Source organism: Ischnura elegans, chromosome 4, assembly GCF_921293095.1.
Source record: "Ischnura elegans chromosome 4, ioIscEleg1.1, whole genome shotgun sequence".
Lineage (NCBI taxonomy): Eukaryota > Metazoa > Arthropoda > Insecta > Odonata > Coenagrionidae > Ischnura > Ischnura elegans.
Window position 1 is genome coordinate 2577274 of NC_060249.1, and position 21634 is coordinate 2598907.

The window sequence follows — 21634 nt, forward strand, 5'->3', positions numbered from 1 at the left end:
ACGCTGTCCTTGCAGCGGACCACTGTCGTGTGGATTGATGCAAGGGGCGTGTCTTTCCCTTGGTTTACCGTCGTCGTCACTGTCACGTTGTCTTCGCCGTCCCTTGGTGCTCCACTCCAAAGAGCTCGCTCTCTTCCCCTCCTCTGCCACCTCGATCCACCGTGGGGAGGAGGAGAGAGGGAGGGAGGGAGGGAGTGGGGAGAGAGAGAGATTTCCGGAGGAGGGGCGGGGGCAGAGGGAGGGGGAGGTGGGAGGGAGGGAGGGTGGGGGTTCGAGGCATGCGCCTTCGCCCTTGCATTGCTGCTCAGCCAGTCGCTTAGGGTCGCTCGCTCCGATCACGACGCCCCGTTGCCTGGATACCGCACTCTCTGCGCTGGAATGGCGTCTGCTGGACGAGAAGGACGCGTCGGCGACGGGTGAAAAGTGTTTATACGTGTACCTCAAGGTTCTCACTTCGCCCCACATCTCTTTCAATCCACGTATTATCCCTGCAATTCACCTCTGAAAGTAATGGGATGTGTGGCAGTGCCTTCGCCGATTACCGCAGGAGGCTTTGTTCAAGGGAAGGCATCGCATAGCGAGGTGTGGCTCTTTTGCTCCGACTCCCATTCCTTATCGCATACCGGTGAACCGCGAGTTTTATTTGAAGAAAAAAACGGAGCGTCGCGCGCATTTATCGCCGTCTTCCCTGCTGATTATTCTACGTGTTCGTGACCGCACGTGCAAGCTCTAGATTACCTCGAGCTGCCCCGTCGCGTCGCCGCTTTCCAATCATTCTCGTACACTTGAGAAAGAAGCAAGTCTTCGTATTGTGTGGCCAGGGTGTGTGCCCGTGTGGAAGATCTTTTGGAATCCCAAGAGAGAAAGAAGTGCCTCTTCGCTTCGGAAGTAAGTTCCCCCACCACGCCTTCTTCCACTGGCCTCTGTGCTTCCTTCCGCATCGTTCTTCGCCGCCCCTGCCTTCTTAGATCACCACATTGTAATATATATTCAAATATCACATTTGCGAGTGTTACCTGTGTTCCATATTGTGAACGGACGTGTGTCTTGAGAAATTGGTGATCTTTGGTGCGCCCCTGTGTCCTCTTCTGTGCTGTGTTTTGTGAAGTGAAGGATATGTTGCACCTGTATTATGCTCATGGATTAGAAGATCTAAGGAGGATTTGATTTCAGTTATATTAGTGATTAGGTCACGTCTTTTAGCGTGCTTCATGTTTGCCAATTCCTAGGCACACTCACCATCAGTGTACCTTCATAATAATAATAATAATTAATTGCCTATTAATCCTAGGCGTTCTTCCTCTCAGATATCCGTTAAGTACAGCCTTTTTCCTCTACGCGTGGATGTAGCACCAAGACCTTCGCGGAATGTAAAAATCTCCTTTCTCCTGGATTATATTTTCGTGTTTTTCCTGTCGGAATAGAGGATACATTGTGGATTATTCCATCTCACCAGTGCAATCAAGGGTCTTCGGTGACCATTTGGTTTTGCACTCTCCCTGGATTATAGTGCTTCTCCGTATTTTTTTCTCTCCCTTGGTTCTGTTCTCGTATCTACCTTTCTGGAAGTCTTCTTGCGAGATAGTGGGAGATACTGTCGCCTAGGTAGCTCGCATGAGCGCGGTTGTTGGGCCGATATCTTGGTCGTCAGCTGCTGGCCCCGGGGGAAAGCGCCGCCGCTGACACACGACCTGTGAGTTTCAAAATCCCCCACCCCCGCTTTTACAACCCCTAGCCCCCTCCCCCCTCTTTGGGGAGTCGTAATCTTCCCCTTACCTCCTTCGTTTTTCAGATTGTCGGTAGTGTCGCCAAACGGCACGAGAAAGTGATTTACTCATTTGTCGAGAAATGTTTTCCACATTTTCCACCCTCGGAATTACTCCCAGCATATACGAACGGGATATTATCCGTAGGTTTGTTCGTTGGTCGGATTTGTCCTAAATCGCAAATGACTGACACAGGTATTTAGTCATCTTTAAGCCAAAATCTAAGGTGAAATGTCGCTGTGTCAACTGACGTAGATATGCTCTCCAACTCCTGCTTTTTACGGACGAGCCTTTTGATCCGCATCTTAGTAAATTAAAACTAAATTGAGCGGATTACTACCTTTAATACGAGGAACGGATTCGATAACAGTTATAGGGAACATTAATATTACGCGAACTCGCTGTTGTGGAAAAGACCGATCGCAGATATTGACGCCGAAGAAGACATTTTGGGGATTTTTCAGAAGTTATTTTTGAAAAATCCCCAATGTGGTCGTAACGTGGGATGGTCGTAAAGTCGGTGGGGTCGTCAGCCTGCCTGTATTCATCTCTTGCGAGTTCTGGATGACTGCGTCCCCCATCGTCGTCTTGCGCTTTTTTCTTTTCATCGCTGCATCTCTGGTACCGTACTTTTTGTGTCGAGTAAAGCGAAGGTTAATGCGTTAAAAACGGTACTAGATACCTCTAAAATATTTCAAACCAGCCAATACATCATAGTTGAGGGTATATTCAACGAATTTTATGACGTTCTCGTTAGGGTAACTGTGATTCATTAATTTAATTTCTCATAAGTTCTCATCTTTTATTATGCTTGGAACTGTGAAATTGGAATGGTGTAAAATTGATGCTCAGAATCGCTCTGCAAATTTTATATTTTAAGTCTGACAGGAGACACCTGTTTAAATCCATTTAGTACAGCATCCAAGTCATAACTGTGTCAGGGCAGGTGTAGTGAAGAGACGGAAAATTGCATTTAAAACTAGATGGGACTTTTCTACACGGCGCTATGCGCGTCTTAGCATTGGAAAGGCCCACTTTCTCGGGCCACCCCTTTGAATGGTTGAGGGGATCAAATTGGGATGTACCTAAAGAGTACTCGCGTGGATTGTATGGTCGTGATTTTCCTGTCTGAATAGAGTGGATGATTCCATCCTTTTATGTCGTATTGATTATTTTACTGTGCCATCGTGGGCAAGAGAGAACCCCATTTACGTTGGTTCAATCCTCTTGATGAGTCTAGGAATCGTTTCTGGCGTGGCTTAGTTGAAGTTGCTGATATTCATAATGAAAAATAGCTGTTTTACTTTACACTTTCTTTGATTTCAACCGCCTCAGGCTTAACTGATCAGACGTAGAAACTGGCACTGATAGTCACAATGCACTAAATCCAAGTCTCTGATGTTATATTTAATTTCAGCTTTATTTAATCATTGTTTAAAATTAATATATACATTTATTATAATAATGTTGGGGACCGGAATACTATGAAAAATAATTTATTGTGTTTTGATTAGTCAATCGCCATAAACCCAATGATTATTCATCTCTTAAATACTCAATGGATTTACAATCGATGGATGGTTTGAGAGATATTTCAGCCCTCTCTATGAACTCATGTTGGAAAAATTGTCAGGGGGGAAGTCAGCTCGTCCCCTGGGGCAATGTGTTGGGAGGTGTTGGTTGTATGGAGCTGTTATTTGAATAGTAAAACAATGGTATATTAGTTAGAAAGACCTTTTTCTGGCTGTTGTTACATATTACGCATTATAATATTAAAATATTGCGCATTATAACAAAAATACGTTCATATTCATGCAGAGGAAATCCTTAGCTAATATTTAAAGAACTTTCCGGCAGTTGTGATTCATTTCTTTTGTTCTCCATTCCGCCTTTTCAAGCACTATGAAAAAATCAATTCAAGTTTAGAGTAATGGAAAATGAAAAGAATGCTTGGAGTCGTAATATCGAAAGCCCGCTATATTGGAACTGAAAATAAGATGATGTTCTCCTTGTATCTCTGAAAGATATGTATTCTTCATTGCTCAAGCAATTCTCAATTACTCAAGGTAGACAAGACAATTTGCCTTGCGCGCACCCTCAGAGTGATTTGTTTAAAGTCTGCGAATCGTTTTCTGCACGGGAAAACTAGAGTTGGCCTTAACACGACATTGTGTGTTGGAACGAGGGGTTAGTAACTATCTCCACCAAAGGAAGTTACAAATTAGTTTCATTGTTTTTCCATTCATGATGTTGTTCCACCATTTCTCGCCTTCTTTGAGTGATCTGCTTCTCCTTGGACTGTCGCGCAGGTGATAATGTAGCACCTAGGGTTCTCTCTCTCCCTTTCTTTATTCCGTTCCCTTCCGCGACGCCTGTCCCTTTAAAGCGCTCGTCTCCTCCTTCTCCCTCGAGGGCGCCTCGTCTTGGCGCCTGTGGACACACAGGTGGACGGGCAAGAGCACACAAGGGGGACTGACTGCACACGGTATGTGAGGGCGCTGCTATCGGCCAACACCACCGGAACTCATTAGCCCTCGGATTTTAGGCTGTTTCATAGAAAAATAGTAAATAGCAGTAATTTCTCCGTACTGAGCACAATGCATGAGATTGCAAGTACTTGTATGTAAATGTCGGCGTTCATAGCCCGGATATTACCACGTTGTGGACACACTCTCTTCACGTAAAGAAAGCGCCGACGGTGGACGCCAATATGGAAACTATACCGGTGAGTCCATCTCACCTCAACCAGTCAGATAACAAAAGAGCATTTAATTGACTTGCGCATATGTTCTGTAGGCGCTTGTAGTGTTGTTTGCGTGAAAATGAAACTTAAGTACGAGATAGTTAACAGGAGTTTTGAATAAAGGCTTTAGTATTCATACGAACGTCTCATGTTAAGTAGACATTTGGAAGGAGAATGTGAAATAATTTTCGAACTTCATGTGCATTGGGAAGTGTTTTCCGTACTCCACCTGCATCTTGGATCGTACAACCTGCGGACATCAGTCAAATAATGTACTAAATGAACTATCTTTGCCGTAGTTCCCTAACTTAGTTCAGTGGATATGCTTAGAATGTTCACCTTGCACATGTTCAAATTTAGTGCAGCGAGGAACGACCCCTGCACGTTCTATGAACGTTCTAAGCACATTCAATTTGAATTAATGTAACTATGCACATACTTTGAATCACTTCAAACTTAATTCTGCACAAACTTTCCCCACTGGGATATAGCAGTACATAACAAAAGGAAACATTGATTATTATTCCTCCATATGATTTTATCATTCTCAATGTAGTAAGTACCACTTATCGAAAGCTTCCATAATTTACTTCTCTGCTTTTCCTCCGTCCATTTAAATGAGCACGAAATTGTCGTGGGTAAAATCGAAGTCCATTATTCCTCCGCTCTCTTATTTAATTGTTTATGTCGGTCCTTGTATAAAAATGTGAGATTATGTTCTCCGTGCCGTTTTTAGAGATATGTATTCCTCTATTGCTCGAGCTTAATGGCCTCAGCCTATCTCGTGACCTCCGAATCTCTATCGGCTCCGACCCTTATTCGTATTACACTTGTGTAACGCTGTCTGTTCGCTCCAAGCAGTTTTTGGCGGATCGCGCTCCTTTCCTTTGTACTTTATTGTGTTCATGGACTGAGCCTTTCTCCGCCAGATCCTCTCCGTATGCTCTCAGCTCGTATTCAAGGTGTAGCCGAACGAGTGCTTAGTACCACCTCTCTTTCACATTTGCTCACGAAAATCTTCGAACGACAATTTGTAGAATGTTATTAAGGATTTAAAAAACCATTCTTGCCCGGAACGATCAAATACCGGAAAGGTTTCATCGCGATGCGGAATTTGCTCCGACTTCTCTTCAAATTTCGTGAACACCCCCCACCCTTCCCCCCTCCCTTATCCTACCCCCCCCCCCCCCCCCCCCGACACCCATTACCTTTCAAATGCTATGCGAATGCTATCCACACTGCGATGCGGATGGCATTTATGATATAGAGGTGAACTGGGCAAATGAAACAAATCTTGATCTCGATCTTGGTGAGTGACTCATCTCAACATTATTACTAGTAGTCCGCCCGCATCAATCCCTGTATACATAAGATGCCAGCTATTGACATTAGTACGCTCGGAATAGAAAATATATTGAAATCGCTTAGTCCAAATAAATCACCTGGTCCAGACGAAATCCCTTCTCGCGTATATAAAGAACTAGCCTCAGAAATTGCCCATTACTTGCAGTTAATAATCAGTAAATCCATCAAGCAACACGAAGTACCTAATGACTGGAAAATCGCTAATGTAACGCCAATATTTAAAAGTGGAGACAAGGAACAGCCATCTAATTACAGGCCGATATCTTTAACGTCCATCTCTTGCAAAGTCCTTGAACACATCGTAGTCAGCTCGGTAATGAAACACCTGGACGCGCAAAACTTATTCATGGGAACTCAACATGGATTCAGGAAAAGCAGATCGTGCGAAACTCAGTTAGCGCTTTTCGCCCACGATATTTTAGTGTCCGGGGAAGACAACATTCCAGTAGACGCGATTATTCTTGATTTCAAAAAGGCATTTGATAAAGTACCCCACGAAAAGTTAATAATAAAACTGAAATCTTATGGTCTAGACGAAGATGTCATTTCCTGGATTAGAGAATTTTTGAGCGACCGCGTCCAAAGAGTAGTATTAGACGGTGCAGTCTCCAATGAGGTTAGAGTCACTTCTGGCGTTCCTCAGGGTAGTGTCATTGGCCCACTCCTATTCCTTCTTTATATAAACGACATTGGCGAAGTAGTACGCGGTAAAGTACGATCATTTGCAGACGACGCTGTAGTTTACAGAGAAATCCGTTCCAGCAAAGATATAGATGAACTAACGAATGACCTTGCTGCTATCCAAGCTTGGTGCGATGCTTGGCAGTTAGAATTAAATTTCGAAAAATGCGTCGTAATGAATTTCTGGAATAAGAATAACTCCCTACAGCGTAACTATGTCATTCGGGGCACGCAGTTAAAGGCAGTTGAATCCGTGAAATATCTAGCGGTTAGACTCAATAATGATCTATCGTGGAATAAACATATTCGAGAAATAACCGGTCAAGCTAATCGTAAAATGGGTTTTGTTGAAAGAATATTAGGGAAGTGCGACGACAAAGTGAGAGAAATTAGCTACTTTTCCCTCGTTAGACCACATTTGGAATACGCTGCCAGTGTTTGGGACCCTCATGAAAAAGGCTTAATAACAGAGGTAGAACGCGTGCAAAGAAGAGCTGCCAGGTATGTGAAAGGTCGTTACGATAGTCTTGTTAGTGTAACTGACCTCTTAGATAAACTCGGATGGGAATATCTGTCGGACCGTAGATTGAAAAATAGACTAAACCTTTTAGATAAATTCAAGAGCAGTGTCTTTTCCGACGAAGTTAACCATATCTTGCGGACGCCAACGTACTACGGAAGATCAGATCATATAAATAAAATAAGAGAGAGAGATTGCAGAACAGACAGATTCCGAATGTCATTTTTTCCACGATCGATAAGAGATTATAACGGCAGCAATAGAACTCGTAAATAGATTGCATGGCTTGTAGTGTAGCCTTCTGACCTATGTAAAACTTAATGCATGTTTCTGAATTTCTATTCTATATTCTATTTCTAACAGCATATAGTAGTATAGTTTGTTATTATACGGGACGTTTTTTTGGACGGTGTGGTGTGCATGTGGGAGTCCAAATGCATGCTGCATGCTGGTGATTGATCACCCCCTGCCAAACACCCTAGAGGTGGCTCGTAGGGTATTATGTAGATGTAGATGTAGGTCAACCTTCATACGTTTCACGCCGTGATGCATACCCCCCCAGGTGTGTGTTCGGCGGATAACCGTCTATTAGTGTTGGTGCGGGTGGCTTCGTTCCTTCCGAACATCATCATCCGTTGGCGATGATTCACTTCCATTGCTTCCAGGCAGTTCAGCGCCTCACTATGACTTCTCTCGCTGATTTGTATCGTTTTTCTCTCCCGCTTGCCTCACCTGCTGTCTACTGCGTCATAGAAGTTTCTGTTTACGGTGTTTCATTTGGACTTCCTGCTTTTACTGGGCGTCCCAACAGATTTTTCTGAATCCTAGTGATTTCTGAAGAGGTTGTTTGCTGTTCCCTCTAATACTGCTGTCAGGTTAAGCCATGTGGCGTTGGGTTATGGCTTTTTCCCCCAAATTAGGTACATTTTGAAGTGTATAAAATATTTCTCATTAACAGAACGTACTAGGACTTGGGTGAGTACGAACATTACTTGAGTTTGAATATATTACTAGTAGAACACTAAGTAAGTCATATCCAACATATCAGCCCGTCAACATTTTTGGTCTACCTCGCATTCAGCAGAATTTCCCCTTTTCCTATTCTAAATATGCTCTCGAAAAATCTCACCTTCCCATTGCAAACAAATGAAGGATAATATAAGTAGCTGTGCGAAACATTTCTTTTCTTATTCTATTCCAATTCCTAGGCTCAGCTAGTAGATACACCCTCTATAGGTAACGAACATTGTTGACGGTAGATCTTTAACCTTCAGAAAGGCGTACAGTGAAGTTCCGCATTCAAAGCTGATTCATGAATGAAGCCTTCCATCATTCTGAAATATGCTGTATAAAAAAGTTCGTAATTGGTTGAATAAAGGATATTTTAGACCTTCGCTTGCAGATGGTTGTTTTGGATGGAGTTAGCTCGGACACCATACCAGGTTACTCGGGTGTAACCTATGGAAATGTTACAGGTAGTCTTTTTTTCCTTCTTTACATTAATGGCATAACTGCCGCGGTCCCGAGCAAAATCACAGATGATGAAGTAGTGTAAAGAGAAATATTTGTATAAAAACACATTGCTTATTGCGGTAGATTGGCACAAGTAAGGACCTTGCTACCACAAATGAATACTGCAGTACTTCAGCGTCAGAATTAAGTATTGAAAAATACAAAGTGATGAAGTTATGGGAGAAGCATATCTCATTGAGAAGAATTTACACCGCGAACATCCTAATCATTCTTATGTGGTACCACTTATCGAAATCTTCATGCATTTACTTCTCTGCTGTGCCGAGTTCTACCGGTCATTTATGTAAGCACGATATTGTCCAAGGTAAAGTCGAATTCCTTTACTTATCCGCTCTTCAGGGACGTAACATAAGTAATCTAGCTATATTCCGGTAACTATTGATTTGTCCACCCGGTGAAGCACCCGTGCAGACTTTTATTTTTTCTTGCCATCTGTATATTCCGCCGATTTTTCCCCCTTTCTCAAAGTCATGGTATTTCTCGGGCGATCCCTCCTTCCTTGTGCATTCAGTCATGTCTCACTGTGGCGTCGCATTGCTTCGTGCTTTCCATTAGCGCAGAGTGGCGCCTCGGCTGTTTGGTGTTCACACACACGCACACCTTCTTTCGCCCGGGTCGATGACCCCTCTCAGCTGCCCAGATCGTCTCCTTAGACACACTATACCTTCATCTTCACGAGGGTGTCCCGTCCACAGCCTCCGATATGAACTTTCTTTGCACTCTGCCATAAGAATATGGTTTGAAGTTGGCGTATTTCCGCTCTTCTCGTAGTGTTAAAAGTAGGAGAGGTAGAGTCGCGGCTGGCACTTATCTCGGAGTCCCGCCTTATGACGTCATACCCCAATAGTTACGACTTCACCAATTTCTTTATTAGTAGTTTCTCAATTCTTAAAAGGTGCGTAAATGTTTGACGCTCGAACTGCGTTTCCCAGGGAACCTCACGGCGTTATTGACAATTGTATGCATCGACTAGCTATATTTCACTATTAATGGACTTTGCTAGTTTGATTTCGTTGGTATCTAAAGGCTCTCGTGACTATCGTTATCGTGGTGATGATATAGTATCGCTTGGAAAGTGAAAATAAATGTCCTTGTGACGAAAAATTAATGACGTCATAATTTGTGATTGACCATAACATAATAATGGTGGTGAGAGAATGACAAGCCTCAAAACACTCTTCTCGTGGTATATGTATGCCGATTTTTATATCTGCTCAATGCGTTGAAAGTAAATGAAGTACGAGAAATGAAAGGAAATTCTATGTTTTATATGCAATATATATATATGCATGTATATCACCTGCAACTTATGTGTGTAGTAACAATTTTTTCAAGAAGCGTAGAAAACAATTGCTCGTAAATACTTGAGGCTGGTTGTTTATTTCCGAGGGAAAAAATATTACGGCCGTATGTTTGCATTCGCGCATAGATGGGAAAGTACATCGACCGTTTCTCATTGGACTTTTTTCCTGCAATTGGCTGAGCACGCTCGCGTTCCTTGCACGCGGATATCCACAAGGCATTTCTAGAACAGGGTGGTTTCCTATTATTTATTTATTGCCTAAATCGAAAGATTATTACTCCTGGAGTACGTATTTGTCGCATTTAGATTTTTAAATGACGATATCTATTTTTCGCGATTAAATGAAAAGTGAAAATTTTCTAGCGCGCGAAAACGCGACGGGTAAGTATGAATGTCGGGAAATCTCTCCGTGTGACGTATTTCTGGTTCCTGCTGCCGCCTTGTGAGGTGACCTTGAGGCGCGCCTTGTGCTGATACGACGCAGGCTGCTAGCGGGTAGCTGAGTACCCTGCTTGCTGGTAGCGCTTGGCTTAAATAAGGATTATTAATACCTTATTAAACGAAGAAAACTTTCCGACCTTAGGCAGTTTTAATAAGTGATTATTAAGACATGTTTCCCTGAGCTCTGCGCCTCATGCATGCATTGGTAATCTCACACGATGTATAACTCCTATCTTCTCGTATAGAAACTAGATCCCTGTGACGTCACGTGGAGTGGCATCGCATGGGCGCCAATCTGGCCCTTTTCAAATGAGGATAAAAATGGACCATTGCCATTCGTCTAAACCGGTATTTGAAAAACGAAATAATTTGTATATTATGAATACAGTAATGGTGGGTAATGAATCGCAATCAATGCCTTTCGTTTTCTTTGATGAAGGAAACTACCCTAATGAGTTTAGTGGTGCCAGATGCGTGTTTTTTCTTTGACTCGGAAATATACAATAACTGGGTCATTACGTGTGAATTCAAACCCTCTTCCGTTCCTTTCAAATTTAAAATCCGTGTTCCTTTTAATCAGTGTTTAAGTACCCCATTGTGTTGTTTTAAAGTATGTTTACGGTATGTTTAGACGTTGTAATGTTCAAATGTTGTATTTTTTTTTATTTTACTGACTTAGATTTCATTTCTTTTCACTATGTGTATCACTAATTATTACCAAACATCTTAATGTGGTTCTATGAAGTTAGAATCGAGGGAATTAGTTTAGAGAATAATTAAAAGAAGTCAATGGTCAGCAAAGTTGTGAGAGTTTGTGAAATTCGATAAATATGCGTGTTTCATTTTTTTGAAACAGCACGATCCCGCGTTGCATTTTCCTAACAAGTTTTTCATTTGCTTACATGAAAAGATTCAACTGCTGTCCCTGATTCGTTGCGTAGATAACGTGAATTAATAAGTGTCTGCAATCGTTAACCAACTGCTAATACCCTCTGGGGTCAAGCCTCTTGGAGTTAAAAAAAATTTAACGGGAAATATAAGCCATGCGGTTGAAGACGCCGGCTACGAGCGTTTGTTTTGGAACTGAGGAAGTTTTGAGTTGGTGGGTCATGCGTGTATCTGTAATTTCCCAGTAAAGAGTTGATCGTTTTGAGTATTTATCTGGATAGGAAATATATGAAAGAGCATGACTTTAATATGTAGATGAGTAAATTAGACTTGATGGTTCGACCAAAGTTTTTTCAAATTATTGGCAATTTGCCTTTCTTGCCCACGAAAAGGTGCTTCCTTCCCAAGAAGGTCGCCAGGGGGGGACGCTGGGCGTTAGGACCAATCAGCTGACCCACCAGCAGTGCGGATGGCGAGCAGTTATTGGCTCTTTTGCGAGCTAAAATATTTATTTCTCGAAAATAGTGCCTTTGGCGCAAAAACGGAATGAAATTTGTTTTGCTGCGAACTGTAAATTTTCATGTAAGTCTTAGAAATGATCTTACTCGGCCACTTTTAAGATAATCGATCGGTATAATATTTAGTGCTTTTGAGCGACCGATCGAAAGAAAAATGTCAGAGCGAAAAGATCGAACTGATATTTTTAGCAAATACTTACTCACTCTTCCCCAATGTAATAGGTTGAAGTCAGGTTTGCGAGAAATATTAAAAAGTGAACCACATCCCGATGATCAATGAACATGTACCTATCTCTACTAATATATAATATACACACTCTATGTAAGTCAATAATAATATAGCTCTATACATATATTTTTGAAAAGGAAATAACTACATATGTATTCACATTTGGTTTTGCCATTATGGCCTCTTCATATGAATTTTCGTCCCTAATTTCATCTAATTTCCACTTCTAACTCTCTCAAAACGCCTCCATTTTTTAAAATGCATATTTAGTAAAATCCTTTTATGGCTATATTCTCTGAAAGTGTCGGTAAGGTAAGAAAACTGATGACTGCCTGCTGTTAAAATGTTTAGATATGTTTTTATCCACGGACGAATACGCTCTAATTTCGCAAAGTTCTGTCCTGCATATTTAAGGATGTCTAAATATACAGGATGCAGTTTTTTCCATAACTTACTATGGTCACTAAACAAGCAAACTGTGAAATAGGAAGGGATTGCAATGGAAAATATTATTTTTTGTGGATAGTTGACGTGAATGAAGTGGATCTTCCAGCGTTGTCCTGGAATTTAAGAAAAGAAAGCATCCTTTTGTGTTTTTTTCCTAATGTTGTATGCCGAAGGGGACATATTTCGAATAGCCCGCGTTTTCTTCTGTTAATGCGATCGGACCACGCGATTCGTCCATTTATGCCGGCATGAGTCATCGCCACGGTCCATCATAGATCGTCGCTGCGTTTTATATGTTTTTGTGGGCATATTGTGCGGAATATTTTAGGTCATGGAGATTCTGACGTCCTCCTGTATCTGCACGTCATCGCGTGGTCAAATGGTGAAGTAAACAAAGTGTTGCTATGCGACAAGAAAACTGCGTATCTTGGTGTGCCATTCGGGTTTGGGTTAACTGAGATTTCTTCTGGTGCTCATGCTTTGCCTCAGGCAAGATAATATGATAGAAACCGGAAGACGTCCCCCTATCCCCCAGATTTATATTCAGCGTGCGTGGTGTACCTCCAGTAGCATTCTTATGACAGAGTTTAATGCATTTTATCTTTTAATGTCGTCGGTCACGATGTCGGTCGCCTCATTTTTAGCGCTAATTCAAATTAATCTAAAATATTTATGTATAGTAGGGATAGAATTGGCCCTATTTAAGGCAGCATTTTCGGCAATTATCACCAGAAAACGATAAAAAGTCATATGGAAAATGAAGGAATAAACGTTTTGGGTAATATTTGAAAAAGTACTCCCAGGGTTTCATAACGTGGTTTACATTGTCACCTGACGGAGTAACTTGGAGGAAATTATCTCAGAAGCGGATTTTTCGATTGTCTTAGGCAATCGTCCAAGGAGCAGACAGAAGTAATTTTTTATGAATTTCCGGCCATTTCGACGTATCCGCAACCTTTATTGGAGGAATTTTAGGAAGTCTTGGCGCAGTAGGTTGCTCAGAAGGAGATTGTGATTGGGTCGGTTCTGAAGGAACATCGTCAGAAGTTGGCGCGGAGGAAAGAATTTCGTATCGGTTAGATATTGTAGTTGGAATGATTTCAGAATTGTTTTTCTTGGACGTTATTGGCGTAACAGTACGCGATTTATGCGACTGCTTTGTCTTAATGTAGAGTGGAGGGACGTTTTTAGGATCAGGTGCGTCCAGGCTGTTACAATGAGCTGAAGGCTGGATGGCAGGGGAAGATTTGCCCGTCGGTACAGAGCTGACAGATGCGCAGTCGTCAGCATTGGAAGAAGCTTCGTCTCTGGAGGAGTATTTTGTGATGCGAGGAATGGCTCTAGTAAGTACTCCGGCTGCTTTCTCAGAACGTGCAGCAAGCTTCGCAGAGATTGCACGTAATTCGGCGACCAGACGCGCGGTCTCTGAATCCGGCGCCTCAGACTCCGAGAGGGAGCCCTTGGCTACGGATTTGGCCGCCATGGCGGCCTTCTTGACGTTGGAGGGCAGGGGAGGGGCCTATTTCCCTAACGTGGGGACCCGGCCGTTTCCCCCGGACTGTGCAATGAGCGATACTGACGGCTCAGAAGGGTGTCCGGGTTAGCGGCCGAGAGCGACCGGGATGGTCACCGTGCACAGGGGACGACACCCGAGGGTGAGAACCGCAGTGACCGAGCTTGAAATTAGGTACAAACTCGGCCAACCGCGGCCCCCCTGTTGACCACTGATGGTAACGGGAAGGGACTTAGAAGTTCTCTGCGTGGAATTTGGCGAAGTCCGAAAATGGCCCTCTTAGCGACCGCAAAGTGCAGATCGCTGTTAGTGAAGAATTCCGAAGTCCAAAAAAAGGTCCTCTTTAGGTTCTAAGGTCCGTTGCTGTTGACGTCGCCTTCTCAGATGACGCGGCAGGACAACGCCCTGAGCGTCCTCCACTGCCGGCCGAAGTCGGGGAGACGCTGGGAGCGTCCTCGGCGGCCTAGCCGAGTTGGCGACGGTTGCCGCGGCTCCCTCGTTGCTGTCCCGCGAAGTCGCTCAGTCCCCCGTTGGCGGCGTGCCGCGTCTAAGTCACCGAGCTGTGATCATGCAAAGGAGAATAACCAAGCAATGGAGCACCCCAACAAATAAGCAATGGATAATCATTCGAGATATGATGTCATGTGTCTTTCTATATGCGGGTCAACACAAAATTTATTCCAAACACTCGAGGGTGGCAAGATCAATGGAAAATAGTTATATATAATAGTCTAGATATTTTCCTTCCCAATTTAACTGGCATGATGATTGCCTATCTTCCAGCAGATTCACTTAAGCCAATTTGTTGCTCAGCTGAATCATTCCTATCAGGTTCTTGAGTTAAAAAAGATGTGTAACACCTTGCAAGTTGTGCATTGCTATTAGCTTCTTCCCTCATTTCCACTCGTTTTAACGCTCGTACAACCGTAAAGAAGTTTTTTTGTGCTCTTCCTTTTCAGTTTGGGCGAACCTTTTACCCTGGGAACCGTAATTTGCTGTGTCCTTTTCTTATATGCTACTTGTTTCTCCACGTAATGCCCTCCCCCTTCTCTCTCTCTCGCTGTCCTTAACACATTTCGGTTATGAAGGCGGACATCAACCGTTCGTAAACCTTTCTTTCCCCTCATTAAGGAAAAAACTAATAAACACAAGGTGCTCCCTTTATCTCTGACGCGTCCCCAGGTGTTGGGGAAAGAAAAGACAAAGGAATGGAGTCGACCGCAGGAAAGTGCGGTGCGTCGCGAGGAGACTTCAAAGGGGAGCGTGAGAGATGAAAAGGGGTTTCGCCGATTGCATGCAAAATTATCGCCACTAGACCTATTTACATCCAATATATATCCCTACTCGTTAGCCCATCCACTCACATGACCACTATTATAATTTCTCTCATTGGACCAATAAACCCATTTCGACGTTTATGTTCCTAAAATGAACTAATAATAGTAAGAAGAAGTAAATTTTTAAAATTAATTATCATCATCTTCAGGCGCAAATTATGATCTGTTTCATAATTCGCGCCTGAAGATGATGATAAGTCATCGAAACTCGGGTCGCGCTATTTAAAAAAGAAGTGGTGTAAGCAATTGTGTGATATCCAAGAAAACTTTACTTTAATTACTTTTTTTTTAACAAGAATTTACTTTAATTACTAACTTTGTGGTATTCCATTTTAAGTTCCATCTTCAGGCGCGAATTATGAAATAGATCATAATTTGCGCCTGAAGATGATGATAATTAATTTTAAAAATTTACTTCTTTCTTTGTCTTTCATGGATCATAATTTGCGCCTGAAGATTATGATAATTCATCGAAACCCGGGTCGCGCTATTTAATAAAGAAGTGGTGTAAGTAATAATTAATATCCAAGAATACTTCCTATGTACCTATTTATCCTTGCAATATTTCTTGATAAGAAAGGTAAGGATGGCTAAGGTTAGGCTAGGTAAGCTCCCGGTTAACCACACCTAGGCAATTAATGTCGTATAATTTGGAAAGCAGGTCAGGCTGAGGCAGGGTTATAAATATGTAGGCATAAATTAACTCAAAGGAGCTCGTATTTTCACAATACGAAGGCCTTAAGTCAAAAGTTGTAGAAAAACACGATACCCTGTGAATTCGTCGGAAAATTTGCAGTCGACTTTTAATTATCGTACAAATATTTGAGTGCGCAGTATCTAGATAGAAAATATTTGTTTCGGCAATTAAAACGAACGAACTTTGTATTAATACACCAATTTTTTTTCGTGGTACGATTACTTTCGACGCAGCGGCGTCATCCTCAGGTACCTGTTGTTCGTTTTAATTATTAGATGAACTTTCACATAGTTGAACCTGATACTATGGAGATTATTTGTTTCGGCGCTATTCTTTAGTGTTTGGTTAACTCTAACCGTACTTTAATGAAGAAGGCATTTCGGAGTAAAGAACAGGTCGGATATCTCACAAATATAAGCTCGGGACTTTTTTCACTTCAATTAAAGGACAACTCATCTCAATCCCGGCGCTGTTTCTGCGGAAGTTTGCTGTTTGTACCTACCTGATTTGATTTTACCTCTGAATCGGTGGATTAGCGTGTCGGCAGGCCCTTTCACTCGTTCCATCGTGTCGGGCCGTAGTTTATTCCACTTTGCATGGAAATGGGACGCCAGTCGAACAAAAAACGTTCTTATCAATAACTTGATAGATTGCGCCTTTCGTAATTTTGCCCTGAATCTGATTTTTATATGTTTAATACCTTTTACGAGTAATTATTGCCTTCTTCCGGTTTCTTCATTAGTTTCTTAATGATAAGTCCCCAAAATATGCGTGTTTTTATCCACTGACAATGAGTATTGGCATTTGATTTTACGCATACCGTAAATATTTCGGAGTAATTTCACATTCTACATTTTCATTTAATAACTAATTTTTAAGCGTTGGAAATTATTATATTATATATTATTAGCAGTGTATATTTCTCGCGAATAATATAAACTAAATAATCATAGCTTTCCAGGTAAAATTAAAATTCCAGAAAGGAGAAAACATGTGAAAAAAAACGTTTTCTATTTGACTTTTTAAAACGTCCCCGGGAAGAAAACGGTTCTTTTTCCATCACTAGCTTTACCTCACCCTGTCTACTGCCAACCGCACTTCTTCTCAATTCCATTGTTTTGCTAGTTCTGTTTTACATTCGAGGTCGCATTTTTCCCATGCAACGTTTTTTGTCCGTGACGTATTTCTGTTGTACAAATTTTGCTGCCATTTAAATGTTTCAGGCTGCATTGTAAGTTCTATTTGTGAAATAAAAAATTGCAATATTTCCATTGAAGTTATTTTCGCACTTTATTCGTTTCGCAGCTGCAATAACATTTTCAAACGCGTCGCCCGAGATTAGATTCGGTGGAAATATTTCAAAATCTAATTTAATTAATAATAATAACTGCCACCAGATCGTACCAAATATCATAGAAGACACTGGACATTGAGTATCTTTGTCAACGCACTGAGGTTAATTTATAGGGTTGAGTTGAAGCTTTGAGATAATTACAAATAGTGAAAAGTGGAGGCTCCATGAACCCTGAAATTGATAGGCGTTAGCTTATGTTTGAAACGAGTGAAAGTTGGTATATGGAAAAACAATTGGCAATCAGTTTCCGTAGAGTGGACTTAGCGTAAGATATAAATGGGTGTTGCCCATAAAATGCCAGTGGTGGCGTTCATGGGAAAAAATAAGTGCGAAACTGTGTGAGATTACGCCTGGGGTAAGATTTTGGATTAACGAGAAATTTTCCTGAAATTATTGAAACCCGTAGAATCGCACTCATTTGTTTCATTCGCTTTTAAAGTGTGTTTTGTCAACTCAAACCGTGAATCTTGTAAGAGAGAATATAATATATAGAATAAATTGAATAAAATATAGTGATAGAGAGAAATAGAATATAGAGAATAAATTGAATAAAATATGCCATTGAGGGGTAAACTCCGGAAAAGAAAATGAAGTAGTCATGGAACAAGTTTACGCAGCAGTTAACTCTAAGGTTTGCAGAAGAATGATAAATGGCGTCCATTGCGTGCTAAATTATTTAGAAAAGCCCCAGAGCTAGTTATTCGTATATTATTTTTTACCTTTTTAACTATAATTTATTCTATAAACCAGCCTAAATGTGTGATGCGGTAGTTACGTGTCCTATTGATAATGATCGCATTACCTTTCTGTGGATTTCCCCGATTCAAAGTATGCACGTTGGTACGCATGCTTTTGGAATTAGCTAAGGGGCGTGAGAGTTCCTCAAGGGCCCTTCTCTCGCCCTCTCTGCTGCCATAAATCCCTCTTTTGTGCCACGGTGGTTGGCTAAGTGCAATCAAATCGTCTCCCTTGCTAACCCTTCCCGACGCTGCGCAACCCAACGTATCCATTTCTTTCTTTCTTTTATAAATCTTAAAGGTGCGAACTCTCTCTCTCCGCCGTCTTCTCTTAAATTTTCTCTCGGAGGTGACTTCGCGACAGAATGAGACAAAAAAAATGCTTTTCGCGGTAGCTATTGCAAAATAATGATGTCCTCGTTCAGCAGTTTTCTCTTCATTTTCGAATGTGATAGAGTTGTCAATTATAGGGAGAAGTACTTTCCGGTTTTTAAATCCATCGCCTACTTCTCGAGTTATTCTCTGCCGAAAATCTACGGCTTTGACCCTTGAGGAAGATCAGTTGCTGACGTAATCCGCTCCTGCCAAGCGGGTCAACGCTCCTCGGCTTCTGTTTGATCTCACGACTCGACCTCCCGTGGTTTGCTGCTGTTTACACTATTGATTGCGATTCCTTCCATCAATGATAGTTTTCTCATTTTTAACTTCAGAATTTTAAAATAACTCTCTAAGTGAGTTATTCTGAATTTCTTAATGAAAGTGACAATGGAAGGACCTTCAGATGAATCGTTCAATAAGTCATTCATTTATCTAGGCAACAATGGTGTTACTACGGAAATATTTTTCATTATTTATTCTTATATTTATTTGCCAATTCCTAGAAAACAGGGCATACAGCCTGCATACCTATGTCTATCAATCCTTCAATCAAACAATGAACAGCTTCAAGTTTACTAATAACATGACTTCTAACGTGGAGGTTAACCCTTGAAGTGATTTGAAAGTCCTCTACATTACCTCTAAATAACTGCGAAGTGGAGTCTTTGCAGACCACTTTTTTGGCACATTACTAACGGCGGATTCTGTTGAAGCGTAGGTGTCGAGTCGTGTGGAGTTTGTTTATTTACAATTTTCCAATTGAAAGTTTACAGAATGGACAAATACGTACGCCAAAAAAACATTTCTAATGACCCCATAAGTGAGTTTTACTTTATTTTTCGACTTTACCATAGTCATCATACTTCACACTTGGTTCTTGCTGGCTCTGGAAAACGTATCAACTCTTATTGAATTACCGACGATGTACTTACGTTCATTATACCTTAAAAATGAAGTCATGATATCTGACCATTTAGCTCCCCCGGAAAACTCTAGGGGGCGTTAAGCCTAACGATAGCGGATAATTGTGTGTGACAACTAGACATGGTGACGGAGTGCAGTGCTGTAGTTGGGAAAACATTTAGGCGGTACGCACCAAAAATTGCCGACAGCTGAACATGTGTTATACATCCGGCCGAGACTAAAATGTCAAACTTCAACTCTTATATTAGTTGCAAGTTGTGCCACGAGATAACTTTGAACAAGTAAATAATCATTTCTGAGTTTTCTTTCTGAAATCCACTGGACAATTTACACTAGGGCTCTTTTTTGCAGATTTAAATAGGTATTTTAACCGGTACGCTTATAACGAGTTTGGATTTATGGGGGTACGCCGTTCCATCCCAACTACAGCACTGGCGGAGTGTTGTAAATTCTTTAGAGTACAGGCTAGGGTAATGGAGGAGTGAGTTGTCACTAGCGCGCCGTATGGCGAACATTTATTGCTGCTAAGATTTTGGGTAAATCTGTTACGTCTTCCGAATTTAAGCTCACTTACAGAATAACCCGCGGGGCGTGACAAGACTGTCTTGTGAATGAGCTATACCATTATAAGAATATGCAGCACGGAGAGGCTATTTGTCGTGGCCGTGAGTCTATGGATTGAAATTTGAAGAGAGCATGTAAATATTGGAATTGTCGTGACGATGATATGTGAGTATGCACGTTTCACTATGAGTGATATCAGTGTCTCTTTAATTCTCCCTCCCTCCCGCTCCCCAACCCCCTCTTTCAGGTGCACGATGCCTTACCCCACCCCTTTCACCCGCTGACGTCACGGCGGGGGGGGGGGGGGACCTTCTCTTGTTTCAACCCCACCTTATGCCGCATTTGCAATCCGAATGGCGCCTCCTGAAGAGCTAAAGGTCAACACTTTTTATGGGAAAGAATCAGCTTAAAGTTCAATTGCAAATCCGTAGGAAAATTATTTGAGTGCGATTCTTGTTTCATGACTCACGCTAACGAACATTACAGAATAGAAGATTCTCAAAGTGGCATCTATATTTGTTGTCATCCACTGCGCATTTCAATGTGTTTACAAAAGTCGCCACTCGCGTCGCTGACGGGCAGAGTGATCATTAATTGCACGCAGCAATAAGCTTTGATTAGGGCTATTAACGGACCTTTATATTCACGACGATATAATGTATTAATGTCATTGATTTCCAGTGCTATTCATCTCGAGTGTAAATAATATTTATTGAATATTGAGAACGGATCGCTCCGATCTTATCGCCGCTCTGCGGACATTTTTGGAAACGCCCATAATGGTGACAGAAGTCAATTAACGTAACGGACGCACCGGGGTCTCATGTATGTACTAAGTATGTGGTCGTCACCTTTGTTCGCGGTTTGAGTTAGCAAAGCACGGAAGAAAATTACAGAAACAGATGCCTGCGCGTGTGCGCGAAATGTCCTTCGTGGGGTTTCTCCGTCTCTTGATCCTCCCACGTGTCTCCGGCTCACTTTCCTTTTGAAATCGTTCCCTTCCCTGCTTCGCTGCTGACTCCGAAGTCCAAATCGCCTTTCATAACCATAAGCCTTCGTCACCTTCCGTCTCTTTTTTCTCTGGGCGAGTCTCGGATGACTATAAGTAGAGGTAGTATTCTCTTTCTGCCGTTTTTCACCACTTCGCGGGTCTTAGTGCCTTTCGTTTCTTGCGACTCAGTGGATAGGTTTAATCTCATGTGCACTGTTTTCCTCCTCATATTTCCATCGAGAATGCACTACTGCAGTGAGGATATCGCTCAAAGGTGCGTCGCAATTTCAATGAGATTTCTTCATCCTCGATTCTCTTAATTTCTCATTAATTTTGCTGAAATGTGAGGCTGCCAAAGAATTCTGAAGTTTCGTTTTGATTAGGCATTTCATTATAATCACGGATAATCATTATGATAGACAATGTATTTTTAAAATGGATGTGTGTTTGGTAAATAAAATATCACCTGCTGTTTAGCACTAATACTTGCATTATATCACTATCGGTTTCGATAAGCTTTAATTACTTTTCAATATACGCAGTGTAATTAAGCTTTAATTACTTTTCAATGTACGCTAAATAATAAAGTATGTTTGGAAATTTTCGAGTAACTTTCAATTCACCCATTAATATGTTGGAATTCCGCCAGACGAAGCCAGAAAGAGCGCTCTATGTATACTTTTAGGAGAAGTGTCCGATTAAATC

The 21634-nt window shown here is 41.7% G+C and overlaps 1 long non-coding RNA gene across 1 annotated transcript in view; it reads left to right on the forward strand.

The window, feature by feature from the left end:
* The first annotated feature begins 313 nt into the window (after positions 1–313).
* Positions 314–21634, forward strand: part of LOC124158275 — a 118830-nt gene continuing 97509 nt past the window's right edge. Inside the window, exon 1 of the long non-coding RNA XR_006864742.1 lies at positions 314–1693. This is a non-coding gene — a long non-coding RNA (uncharacterized LOC124158275). The remainder of the gene's footprint in view (positions 1694–21634) is intronic.